Source organism: Conger conger, chromosome 1, assembly GCF_963514075.1.
Source record: "Conger conger chromosome 1, fConCon1.1, whole genome shotgun sequence".
NCBI lineage: Eukaryota > Metazoa > Chordata > Actinopteri > Anguilliformes > Congridae > Conger > Conger conger.
Window position 1 is genome coordinate 43,881,568 of NC_083760.1, and position 12,402 is coordinate 43,893,969.

The following is a 12,402-nucleotide window of genomic DNA, read 5'->3' on the forward strand; positions in this document are numbered from 1 at the left end:
CTATCAGTAACAAGAAGCAAATGAGCTATTACGAGTTAGCTTCCCAAATTTACAAATAGGCACAACGCATATGCAATCGCTACTATGTTCTTATTGCCTCAGGTGGATATTTGTAGATTCTTCAAACTAATTATAGCTAATTTTCTTGTTGCTTCTGATAGCGAACTGGTATTGTTTTATAAGTAGATATGTAGCCTTCGCCTGGATAATTAATAGTGTACAGAGTTTCAGTGATCGCTTGTCTGGAGTGCAATTTGGACAGCTACATGCAACCAATCTGAATAACCCCCCACACCATTAGCTGTGGCAGTTAGAACCAATTTTCAACCAGTGAGCTTGAATTATTGTACAGCTGCACAATGTTATTTTGTATATGTATGTATATGTATATTTTGAAATCTGAATTTAAGGACTATAAACACAGGCAGAGGATGAGTCAGCATGTCAGTGAGCCTTTTTCAATGTTAGGAAGGGATCTACAATGGTCTTGTAACAATTTTTTAACACAACACTGCGGACAGTAGTCACTGACACACCCACGCCTGCCTCCTGAAGAGTGTTTCTGACATGTTGGACAGGTGTTTGTTTTTTTTCTTTTTCTTCATTACGGGAAGAAGGCTAGAATAAAGATAAAAAACAACACACAAATGTCTTTGTCCCAAGACGTATGGAGCTCACTGTAGTGTTTTGATCCTCGTCTAATGCTGGTTATTTTTTAGGGTAACATAAACCGCAAATAGAATCCAATGTGATTACATTAGCCATCTGTACCCCTGTAGACCACATGCAAGTGGATCTAAAACTTTTTAAAATCCATAGCTTTTTATCAGCTTGTGTTTCACAAGTATGAACAGGTGAATGTTTTTTGGTGGAAGATTTCCAACAGTAAAATAAAGTCTTGGATCCTAAGGGATTAACAACTTCGTACTCATCGTTGTACAAATTAATTCTAAAAGGTTCACTAGTTAAAAAGATTTTTTTTGATCAGTCTGTTAAGCAATCAATGACAGGAGCATCAGGGCAAAAAATATGCTTCAGGGTACTTTGGTCCTTACTGACTAAACTCAACGCTTTTAGCAACGGAACCCTGGAGGAGTCGATACCAGATTCATATTCAACAGTTTCAATTATGTTCAATTTCTAGTATCTATCTAGTTCATAAGTGCTGCTCATAGGGTTTCCACCTGTCTTGGTTTTTCCGGGATTGTCCTTTTTAATAGTCAGTCCCGGGAAATGTTTTCCCTCTCCCGGGACACTTAATGTCCCAGTTTTCAATAGGCTAGATACATTTTTACCGTTTGTGTTTAATTGACTATTTTGATTTTGTCTATGTCCATCCTCTTGTAATATGCATAATTTTCCTGCTGGTGTGCACTATAATTGGCTTTGGTGGGATGTGATTCACCCAAGGAGACCTGTTCTCTGCCACCCATATTTTGTGTCCAGCCAAAATCTCAGTTAAATATGAAGGAAAAACCGCAAACTCTGTAAAATCATGCAAAAACGAAGAAGTACCAGAGTTTTGTATTGAAGCAAACGCAAACATCTAGCCATTGCAACTGTTATGACAAAAGAAGGGTCACCAGAGGAAGACAGGATAGCAGTAGCACAGCTTAGCAGTGTATACCAGAGAGTGATTGATGGCCACAGCTACTTATCTACAGATTATGGCAATAAAGTACAAAACTCTTTAATGATTTCAGTATTGCCACAAAAATCTAATGTGGAAGAACAAAAAGTGAAGCTTTAGTTCAAAATGTTCTAATGCCTTACAGCCCAGAGTGTTAAGATTGTGTAAAATACCATACTTCAGGTTACCTAGTCAGTCAATTGATATCAATTTCATCCCTGTGCCTCCAGTATAAAGATATGAAAGGGATCAAATTGGTAGTCAGAGCATTCCTTTAATTTACAAGCTACTTACACTTTTTACATTTATTTCACTGAAAAGTAGGCTATCCTTAGCTAATTTTAGCACTGTGAAAGATGCCTAACTAGTTAGCTAGCTAACGTACAATAATAATGAATAGCTAGCAAGTCAACCCCCAGACTGACAGTGCATTAGCCAGTAAATGCGGCACAAGCAATATCAATGAACTTACTCCGATTTCAACAACCTGATTTACAATTTATATAGCCTTGCTATGTATTTTTCATCATTAACTTGATGAATCTCAGCTGCCAGCAAATAATTACAGAAAATGTCACTCCCGTCTCCAGGCTTTATGTCTGATTTAACAGGTGCCAATAGCAGTTTGTTATTTTTAGCTCATTAGCTAGCTAATATTAGATGAGCACTTATTCAGCCACTAACTCACTAACTAAAACACCTTGCTTTGCAGTAGCAACAGTAACAGTAACAGCAAAAGCAACATGTGCCTTGAAATTAGACAAACCGGCTAGTGCATGGAGGAATACGTTGGTTAGAGCACGGAGGAGAGATCGAGACCTTGGAAGTCTGATGTAACACAGAGCATTCCGTTTTTCATAAACAAACAAATGTCCAAATGTGATAAAACATTTTTTACATTGAATGAAGGCAAAGCCATTCAGTTCTCACTTGGGATGTGTATCGTTAGGATTTTATTGATACCAATACCGATACTCCTTATCTGGTATTTGGTGCTGGTATTTATCGATACTCTTATCGAAACTACGGCGTGTAATTTAAGCCCTTAGCAAGTCAACATGTGCAGTGCGAGTTATGTCAAAGAAACAGCCTTAATGGTAACTGTCAATGTGATAATGCTTCAACAGAACAGAAGCTTAACTTAAAATGACAAATGCTTCTCAGAATAGATTAAATAAAATAAAAAACCTAGGGAGATGACCAAAGCCCTTGCCTACATGTTCAACCCAACAGACACATACATGTAAACAGAACAGTGTAGGGGAGGCGCTTCTCCTGACGCATTTAGCCCTAACAGTTTTTGTTTAGGAAATGCAACATATTTATGTATTTAAATATAGGATGTACAGTGGTGTGAAAAAGTGTTTGCTTCCTGATTTCTTATTTTTTTGTATGTTTGTCACACTTAAATGTTTCAGATCATCAAACAAATTTAAATATTAGTCAAAGACAACACAAGTAAACACAAAATGCAGTTTTTAAATGAAGGTTTTTATTATTAAGGGAGAAAAAAAATCCAAACCTACATGGCCCTGTGTGAAAAAGTGATTGCCCCCCTGTTAAAACATAACTTAACTGTGGTTTTTTAAACCTGAGTTCAATTTCTCTAGCCACACCCAGGCCTGATTACTGCCATACATGTTCTCAATCAAGAAATCACTTAAATAGGACCTGCCTGACAAAGTGAAGTAGGCCAAATGATCCTCAAAAGCTAGACATCATGCCAAGATCTAATGAAATTCAGGAACAAATGAGAAAGAAAGTAATTGAGATATATCAGTCTGGAAAAGGTTATGAAGCCATTTCTAAAGCTTTGGGGCTTTGGGGCTTTGGGACTCCAGCGAACCACCGTGAGAGCCATTATCCACAAATGGCGAAAACATGGAACAGTGGTGAACCTTCCCAGGAGTGGCCGGCCGACCAAAATTACCCCAAGAGCACAGCGACGACTCATTCAAGAGGTCACAAAAGACCCCACAACAACATCCAAAGAACTGCAGGCCTCACTTGCCTCAGTTACGGTCAGTGTTCATGACACCATAAGAAAGAGACTGGGCAAATATGGCCTGCATAGCAGAGTTCCAAGACGAAAACCACTGCTGAGCAAAAAGAACATTAAGGCTCGTCTCAATTTTGCCAGAAAACATCTTGATGATCCCCAAGACTTTTGGGAAAATACTCTGTGGTCTGATGAGACAAAAGTTGAACTTTTTGGAAGGTGTGTGTCCCATTACATCTGGCGTAAAAGTAACACCACATTTCAGAAAAAGAACATCATACCAACAGTAAAATATGGTGGTGGTAGTGTGATGGTCTGGGGCTGTTTTGCTGCTTCAGGACCTGGAAGATAAATGGAACCATGAATTCTGCTGTCTACCAAAAAATCCTGAAGGAGAATGTCCGGCCATCTGTTCGTGACCTCAAGCTGAAACGAATTTGGGTTCTGCAGCAGGACAATGATCCAAAACACACCAGCAAGTCCACCTCTGAATGGCTGAAGAAAAACAAAATGAAGACTTTGGAGTGGGCTAGTCAAAGTCCTGACCTGAATCCTATTGAGATGCTGTGGCATGACCTTAAAAAGGCGGTTCATGCTCGAAAACCCTCCAATGTGGCTGAATTACAACAATTCTGCAAAGATGAGTGGGCCAAAATTCCTCCACAGCGCTGTAAGAGACTCATTGCAAGTTATCGCAAACGCTTGATTGCAGTTGTTGCTGCTAAGGGCGGCCCAACCAGTTATTAGGTTTAGGGGGCAATCACTTTTTCACACAGGGCCATGTAGGTTTGGATTTTCTTTCTCCCTTAATAATAAAAACCTTCATTTAAAAACTGCAATTTGTGTTTACCTGTGTTGTCTTTGACTAATATTTAAATTTGTTTGATCTGAAACATTTAAGTGTGACAAACATGCAAAAAAAAAAAAATCAGGAAGGGGAGGCAAACACTTTTTCACACCACTGTATATATTGGGAATCAATCTTGTAAATTATGCCAACTTAATCTAGTATTTCACTTCCCCTTTAATGATTCATACACTCACCGTGACTTGATGAAGAAGCACTGTCGGAGTCTGCCTGCACGGAGGAGAGTAGCGTCTGTTGTTAGCGTCTGCCCGGTTGCTAACTTTCGACGCGTTGTTTAGGCAGTCAAACACGCCGCACTCCTTCAGCTTTATGCTATAGGTAGACTGCATGTGTTTCATGATGTTACGGGTGTTACTCCCCTTTGACGCAACTACTTTCTTGCATATATTGCATTGAGCCCATACCTTGTGAGCCCATACCTTGGAGCGCTTAGCTCTAACGGCCGACATATTGACTACTAGAGAAAACAACGGGGCGCTGCGTCATAACCTATCGACAGCGACAGTGTCATAATTACGCGACGGTTAGGTAGACTCTTAAAAACAGTATCATTTGTCCAGAATCTTTAGCGGTACTCTGGTACCGACCAATTAGGAAACGGTACCAAAAAATACCGGCTCTCGATACACATCCCTAGTTCTCACGTAGGCCATCTATTATTGATCCAAGTCTTGAAAATGGAACCTGGAGGGAATGACGAATGTGGGCAGGTGCCAAGTCCTGCTGGAAAAGGAAATCAGCATCTCCATAAAGATTGTCAGCAGACGGAAGCATGAAGCGCTCTAAAATCTCCTGGTAGAAGGCTGCGTTGACTCTGGACTTGATAAAACACAGTGGACCTACACCAGCAGATGACATGACACCCAAAATCAGACTCTGGGACCTTGATTTCCAAATGAAATGCAAAATTTACTTTCATCTAAAAAAAGGACTTTGGACCACTGCGCAATAGTCTAGTTCTTTTTCTATTTAGCCCAGGTAAGACGCTTCTGACATTGTCTCTGGTTCAGGAGTGGCTTGACACTAGGAATGCAACACTTGTAGCCCATTTCCTGGTCATGTCTGTGCATGGTGGCTCTTGATGCTCTGACTCCAGCCGCAGTCCGCTCCTTGTGGAGCTCCCCCAAGTTCTTGAATCGGCTTTGCTTGACAATCCTCTCAAGGCTGCGGTCATCCCTGTTGCTTGCTTTCCTACCAGACTTTTCCCTTCCAGTCAATTTTCCATGAATACGCTTTGATACAGCACTGCGAACTGCCAACCCTTTCAGCAATGACCTTCTGTGGCTTACCCTCCTTGCGGCGGGTAATTTAAATAATGGAAAAAAAGGAACTTTTCCACGATATTCAAATTTTTTGAGATACACCTGTATATTGGCATCGAACATTCAAGGAAATCTCATTCAATTTAGCCAACAGTAGAACCTGCCAACTTTCTAGCTGTGATTGTGCGCTAGGCTATGTATGTATTCCTTCCCCTGTGTGTTGCTAATATTCGTTGGCTGAGAAAGTATATCATGTCAATATAATTTGATTTAGAATGCATTCTGAAATTATCATTAGGGCCCAAGCACCATTGGGTTCGAAGGACCCTATTGTTATTGGAAGGATTATTATTCTTCTCCGTCTTCTATCAAATGGGCATTTTTGAGGTGCTTGCCATGCGTAAAAAGTAAATTTTGCACAAACATCAGAAGTGGTGGCCATCAGGATCTATCAGATGCTCAGACTTTCATTCTAGATCTCTGGCTGATATTTTAGACATATGTTCTAAATATACCAAATATACCATATACCAAGAACAGCCACCATCTGGCAACAGGAAGTGGCCTTAATTTCACTCGACATCTTCCAATGTGGCTGAAAATGTAGAAATATGTCCGATGTTGGAGTGGAATCACATCCATAAACCAAAAACAGCTCAATGTTATAGCGCTACCATCTGGCAACAGGAAGAGAGGCGTGACATGCTCGAAAACTCACAAAATTTTGCAAACACATCAGAAGTGATAGTCATGACAATCTAACAGATGCTCGGACCTGGGCGTGGCTGAGGGACTCCACAGCGTGTTTTCTTGTATTGTGGGCATGCACTTCAACCTAAATGCACCTAATTTGGTAGGCATGTGGGTCTTCTCAAGACAAAGACATTTCTCTTTAGCATTGATGAACATATGCATACAGGAAGTCAGCCATTTTGGAATTTGTGTGTTTTTACACGAACCAAACTTTAAAATACTCCTCCTAGGGGGTTCTTCATATTCACACCAAATGTGGTGAGAATGGTCTCAGGATAGTCCTGATACTACATTTCCAGGATATTCCTGACATCTCAAATGGTATAGCCATGGCGAGGCGGACAATTTTATGTCTGGAAGTGGCCGTAATTTCATTCTAGATCGTGTGATCTGGCTGATATTTTACACATATGTTTGTTGTTGGAGTGTAATCACATCCATATACCAAAAACTGCTCAATGTTATAGCGCCACCATCTGGAAACAGGAAGTGAGGCTTATATCATAATTTTATGCATTCCAATAGCGGCACCAACGTCTTCATTGATCAAATGGGAATTCCTGTGCACACTGTACGTTGTCCTAGGAAGTTGATTTTTTCCAACTATGCCACCAAGGCGGCTGCGCCCTTGGTGCTTGGGCCCGCTCACTGCTTGCAGCTATATTTGTATTTTGATTACGTATGACTCACCGGGTATCCTACTTCCACCAATAAATAGGAATGATCTTCAGATTGCCAATAGGCTATGTAGGCTTCAAAAGGCTTATTTCTTTAAATAGCAAGGCTATTTAACTTTGCGATTTAACTGAGCAGCGGCTATATTCAACTTAATTTGGCCTATATGGGATAGTTGGTCCTTCATTTGCATACATAACTCATATAGCCCTCTAAAGATTCTTTTTTCTGTGTGCAGCTTATGAATCTAGAGCAGTGATAAAGCTTGACCTGGACTACCTGCCAAATGTTAGATTATACAAATTGAATCACCACCTAGCATCCAATCAGAATCGAGTATTCGCATTCACCCAGACCATTTTATAAATGTTTGTAGAATTAGATTTTTTTTTTTTTTCACTGCCGCTTTACCCAGTCATTCGTAACACTACTGAGTAATACACAAGCATGCAAGTCGTAATGATCTTTCCCCATGGTAATTGGATGCGTTGATAAATTATTGGCATGAACATGCTGATGATAAAAAAAACCACTATGTAACTTCTATTTATAAAGTTTTTGGACACTGGTCAAAATGTCATGGAACCGGCACAAGATTCAATAGAGGTGGCCACCTCAGAATTCTCTTGGCAGGAGAAACCCTGTATAATAAATATATGTATTAAAGCGAGCAAGGCAACCAGTTTCCTCTTTGTCTGGTGTAGGGATGCTGATTAAGGAATTTCCTTGATCAATTTTTGCTGTCATTAAAGAAAAATGATTGATTAATCCTTAACTTGGCAAAAATTACCAGGAGTCCCATCCTTAGCGACTGTTGATATGCATGACAAAAGAGTCCCAGTCAGTCAGCGGGCAGCAACTGCTTAAATTAATTGCTGCAAGATTGTTTAGCCTAAGTAGCTTGTAGTCTTTTGAAGTTGTTTGGCTTGATGAAATCCTATATAATGAAGCCGATAAGTAAAGCAGTAAATGCATTAAACTGTGCCAATACTGAAAATTGAAGGCATTGTTTGGCTTTCCATTGATAAAGTGCTGAAAATGATTGCCATTCCCGACAACTAACAGTTAGACTACTGAATATTTGGTTGAAATAACAGTGACTTACTATGACAAGTAGTTACTATGGAGCAGTGGGCAGCCACTGTGCGGCACCTGGGGTGCAATGTGGGGTTATGAGCCCTAGAAGAGCATCACAAAAGAAGAATGAATGCAACAGTTTGGTGATGTCAATGGGGATATGCTACCAAATATTAAGTGTTATTTACTTTACATTACTTAAATACTCTCTGTTCCAATACTTTTGCTCAGCTAAAAATTGGGTGGTGTGACCCCAAAGGTGCTATGCAAGTAGTTTAACATATCCAGGTGTGAATACCATGAAATAAAAGCTGAAATTCTCTTGTCTTGTGTTTGTCTTTTTATCTCAAACCCAAATGTTTTTGTATTTCAAATACAAAGCAATTGGCCTTCCAATACTTCTTGCGGGGACTGTATAAGGGCATATAAATCCTATCACAGACCCAGTGATGTAATTCAATTGAATTAAATGTAGCCTAACATTGAATTCATGCTCAAATACCAAATTTAATTACACACAAAGAACATAAGCATTATTGTGCATGTGCACACTTTCCATTAGTGAAATTACCCAACCTTCAGGTTGAGACAGAGATGCAATTTTTCCTTCAGCATGAAATATTCAAAACAAACGGAGAATATTATTTTGACGAATATGAGACTATATATCCAAATCCAGTGGTTCCCAATCACAATCCTTGGTATGATGGTTTTTTATTTTTAGTCTAATTTATTTTCTCATGTCCCTTTTCAAAATATTTTTCTTAAACCCTCTAGGCATGAAAAGCATGAAATGATTTACCCTCTTAAGCTACATCATGAGAGAAATATCTAAGCACTGATAACGGTGTTATATCCATGTTGTGCTCATTATGCTACATTGCAAACAATTACTCAGAGGCAACAACATTATTGAACTGATCAATTAAAGACTAGGGTGAATCAATAGGCTATTAACAGGTGAAAGTGTGGATACATGGCCAAAGAGCCAAACCTGCAATATTTTAATAGGTTTAAGGAAAAAATCAGACTGAAACATGTGTTGAACAACTTAATTAGGAGCCTGTTAATTATCCTAATTTGATCAGTTTAAAATAGTTACCCTTCTTATGTAATTGTTTGTACCATGGCACAATAAGCACAGCATAGGATTCATATTCTTCATGCCATGCATAGCTGTTTCAGACATGATATGTCTTAAGAGGGTAAGAGGGTTAAGTAACGCTAACAGCCTTTTAAAATTCAGGGATTGCAACTTTGATTGGAACAAAAACCTGCCATAGTCTACCCCAAACCCACACTATAAGGTTAGATTTTTTTCTCGTTTTGATCATTTTGTTTTATTAATCTTCTTTTCTGAATTTCTTTGACATGTCTTATTGTTTTTCTTAATGTAGTAAACAGAATTGTAGTAAACAAGCCAAATCTTAATTGATCATATGTATAGGCCTTCACTAAACCCTTTCCACAAGGCTACACTTCCTGGGATATGACATGTCTTTATCACAAGTTCAAACCAAGTCAATGGTCATAATTAGCCTACTCTTAAAACATAAAAATGTATTAAAATTCAACAACAACAAAAAAAATCTACAGATAACAGCGCCTCGCTACCATAGAAACATTGCTGGTTTAGATAGGCTAGAAATAGACCATCTATAATTAACTAAGCATAGAGACCTATCTTCTTGAGTATAATCATCTCTGCTTTTTTTGAGGGCAACCTATTCCTCTTCTCAGCTTGAATGTACGCTGATGTACTGAAAATACATTCACTGTCTACACTTGTGCAGGGAGTGCAAAGGTAGTTCCGAGCTGCTTCAGCCAATACAGGGAAACGGCCTGGATCAAGAATCGTAGCCATGGGGTCTCTCGAATCCGACTGTCTGACATTTGTCGCATGTCTTTCCCTCTCTCTCGCTCCCATTCTTCCTGTCTCTCTATACTATACTGTCCAATAAAGCCTAAAAAAAAAAAAAGAATCGTAGCCATCAGGTTCAGAGGTTCACTTGTGATGTTGCCGAATCTTGTCCCATTCGTTGCTCTAGCGGTATGTTTCGTGTCATTGTCTTGTTGCATGATAAAGTGCTGTTTGGAGGCATTTTATCTGTTCTGATAAAATGTCTGTAGATTTCAGAATTCATTGTTCTATTTCTGTCTGCAGTCACATCATTTATGAAGACAAGTGGACCTGTTCCAGAACTCTTGGGGCTCTTTTAGGTCATTTTTAGCAAACATTGGGAACTGATGTTGTGTCAATTTGAACTGATTTGTTTATTAGGGCATGGGCTTCTTCCTCCTCCATCTCTGCACTGTGCATGTACAACCCCTGGCAAAAATTATGGAATTAACACACTTAGAGGATGTTTATAATCCTTTCCATCGTTTCAATTGACAGCTCTGTTCTTGGAGCCATATTTCCCTTCAATAAGTCCAACAGCTCGTTAAGGTCTGCAAACACTCCCTTTTAACTGCTGACTAATTTGCATATTCAGACTGGTGCTGGTTTCCTCTACTTGATCTGGAAAAGAGTATGTCATTAATGAAAATATTTTAATCTAATTTGTTTGAGGTATGTATCATGAAGCCAAAATGTTCAGCTGTTAAACTAAATTAGCATCAGTTCTGTGATTTATTTGCTATGAAGTAAAAAAGCTGGATGAACATCCTCAAAGTGTGCTGATTCCATAATTTTTGCCAGCGGTTGTAGGCTCTCTGTGAGGCTGGCATTGGGGCTCTCTGTGGGCCTGTCTGGGGCCTGACTGGCTCTGGTGTGGAGGCTGACTGATCCCCCTCTACAAAACCAAAAACCATTCCAATATCATATTTCATCATTCAAATACTTCACATTAATTTAGGATACAATTGGAATCACTTAGGCCTTTCTTAATAATAAAGTACCCGATTGGTAAAATCACAATTAAGCGCCAATCAAATTTAGAGCATGTTTGCCACAATTCATAGTCACTGATGAATTAATTTAACTTTTTATTAATGTTTCTGTTAAGTAGCCTAAATGATATACACACTTCACATTACATAATGCAAATCATATTCTATTGGCTACGTAAATTGTCTTTGTGTATTTCTGCTGTAACACCAAATAACGCATGGGTTGGCTAAATTTCCAAAAATCGATATGGATGCAATAACATTACATTGTTCAATGCTGAATTCTACAGAGATAATCAGTGGATACAGTGGTTTCTCCTGTTCGCTTATAGCCTAAAAAGCGAAGTGGCTTTACAACGTCTATCGCCTTTGATTTTACTTTCGGCAAGCCATTTATTTTGTGACAGCTAATGAATTGAACAATATTTCAATTTCATAAATTGGTAACGTTAGATAAGGTTTATATTAATGTTAATTCCTCCATTTAAGTGACTGCGTTACATTGCATTCACAGAGTTGACGAGCTGTCAGTGCAGAGAGCGGGAGTAGGTGCTTTCCTCTCTCCCATGAGAGCACACCATTGAAGTCACATTGATACATGAAGCTAGAGCCTGCAAATGCAGTTGGTTGTGGACAATATTATTAGGTTACTCATTTTATAATTACAGATACCATTGAATATATCTTTTTAAATATGTAATGATATTCTATAGAGTAGGCGGCCAGCTACATCTGAGTAGTCTGCTATTTAGCCTGAAGCCGGCACTTGGGGAACACTGACCATAGATGGTTTTGTCTGGTCATCCACTACAGTGGTTTTCCTTGATCTACCATGTCTTTTCACATAATTGAGTTCACCAGTTGTTGACTTGGGCATGCCCAGGGTTCCTGATTTCTGAGACTTAGGGAGGCCTGCTTAATTTGCATCGACAGTGCTGTCTTCCTCTTATTGTCACAACCCCACAACAATTTCCAAAAGTGTAAGGAATTTGATTTAGTTGCAGGGAGAAAAGACATTTTTCTGATTCCATTAATTTCTACTCCTGTAATATGACGATTTGTGTGAATACGAGTTTGCATATACGTACATTGGCTGGGGTATGCTGAAATAATGGGTGGCAAGACGGTACCCCAGATAGTGAAATCTACTAGGGGTTCTTTTGACGCATGTCCATCCTAGGAGCGACTTTAAACTGGAAATTATGCTTGTCCGGGTTCCGAATACAACTGCTGAATCAGTGAGCCC

At 39.1% G+C, this 12,402-nt stretch overlaps 1 protein-coding gene across 1 annotated transcript in view; it reads left to right on the plus strand.

Moving 5' to 3' along the window:
* Positions 1-12,402, plus strand: part of strn3 (striatin, calmodulin binding protein 3) — a 45,308-nt gene that overhangs the window by 2,281 nt on the left and 30,625 nt on the right. The gene's annotated exons all lie outside the window — the stretch shown is intronic.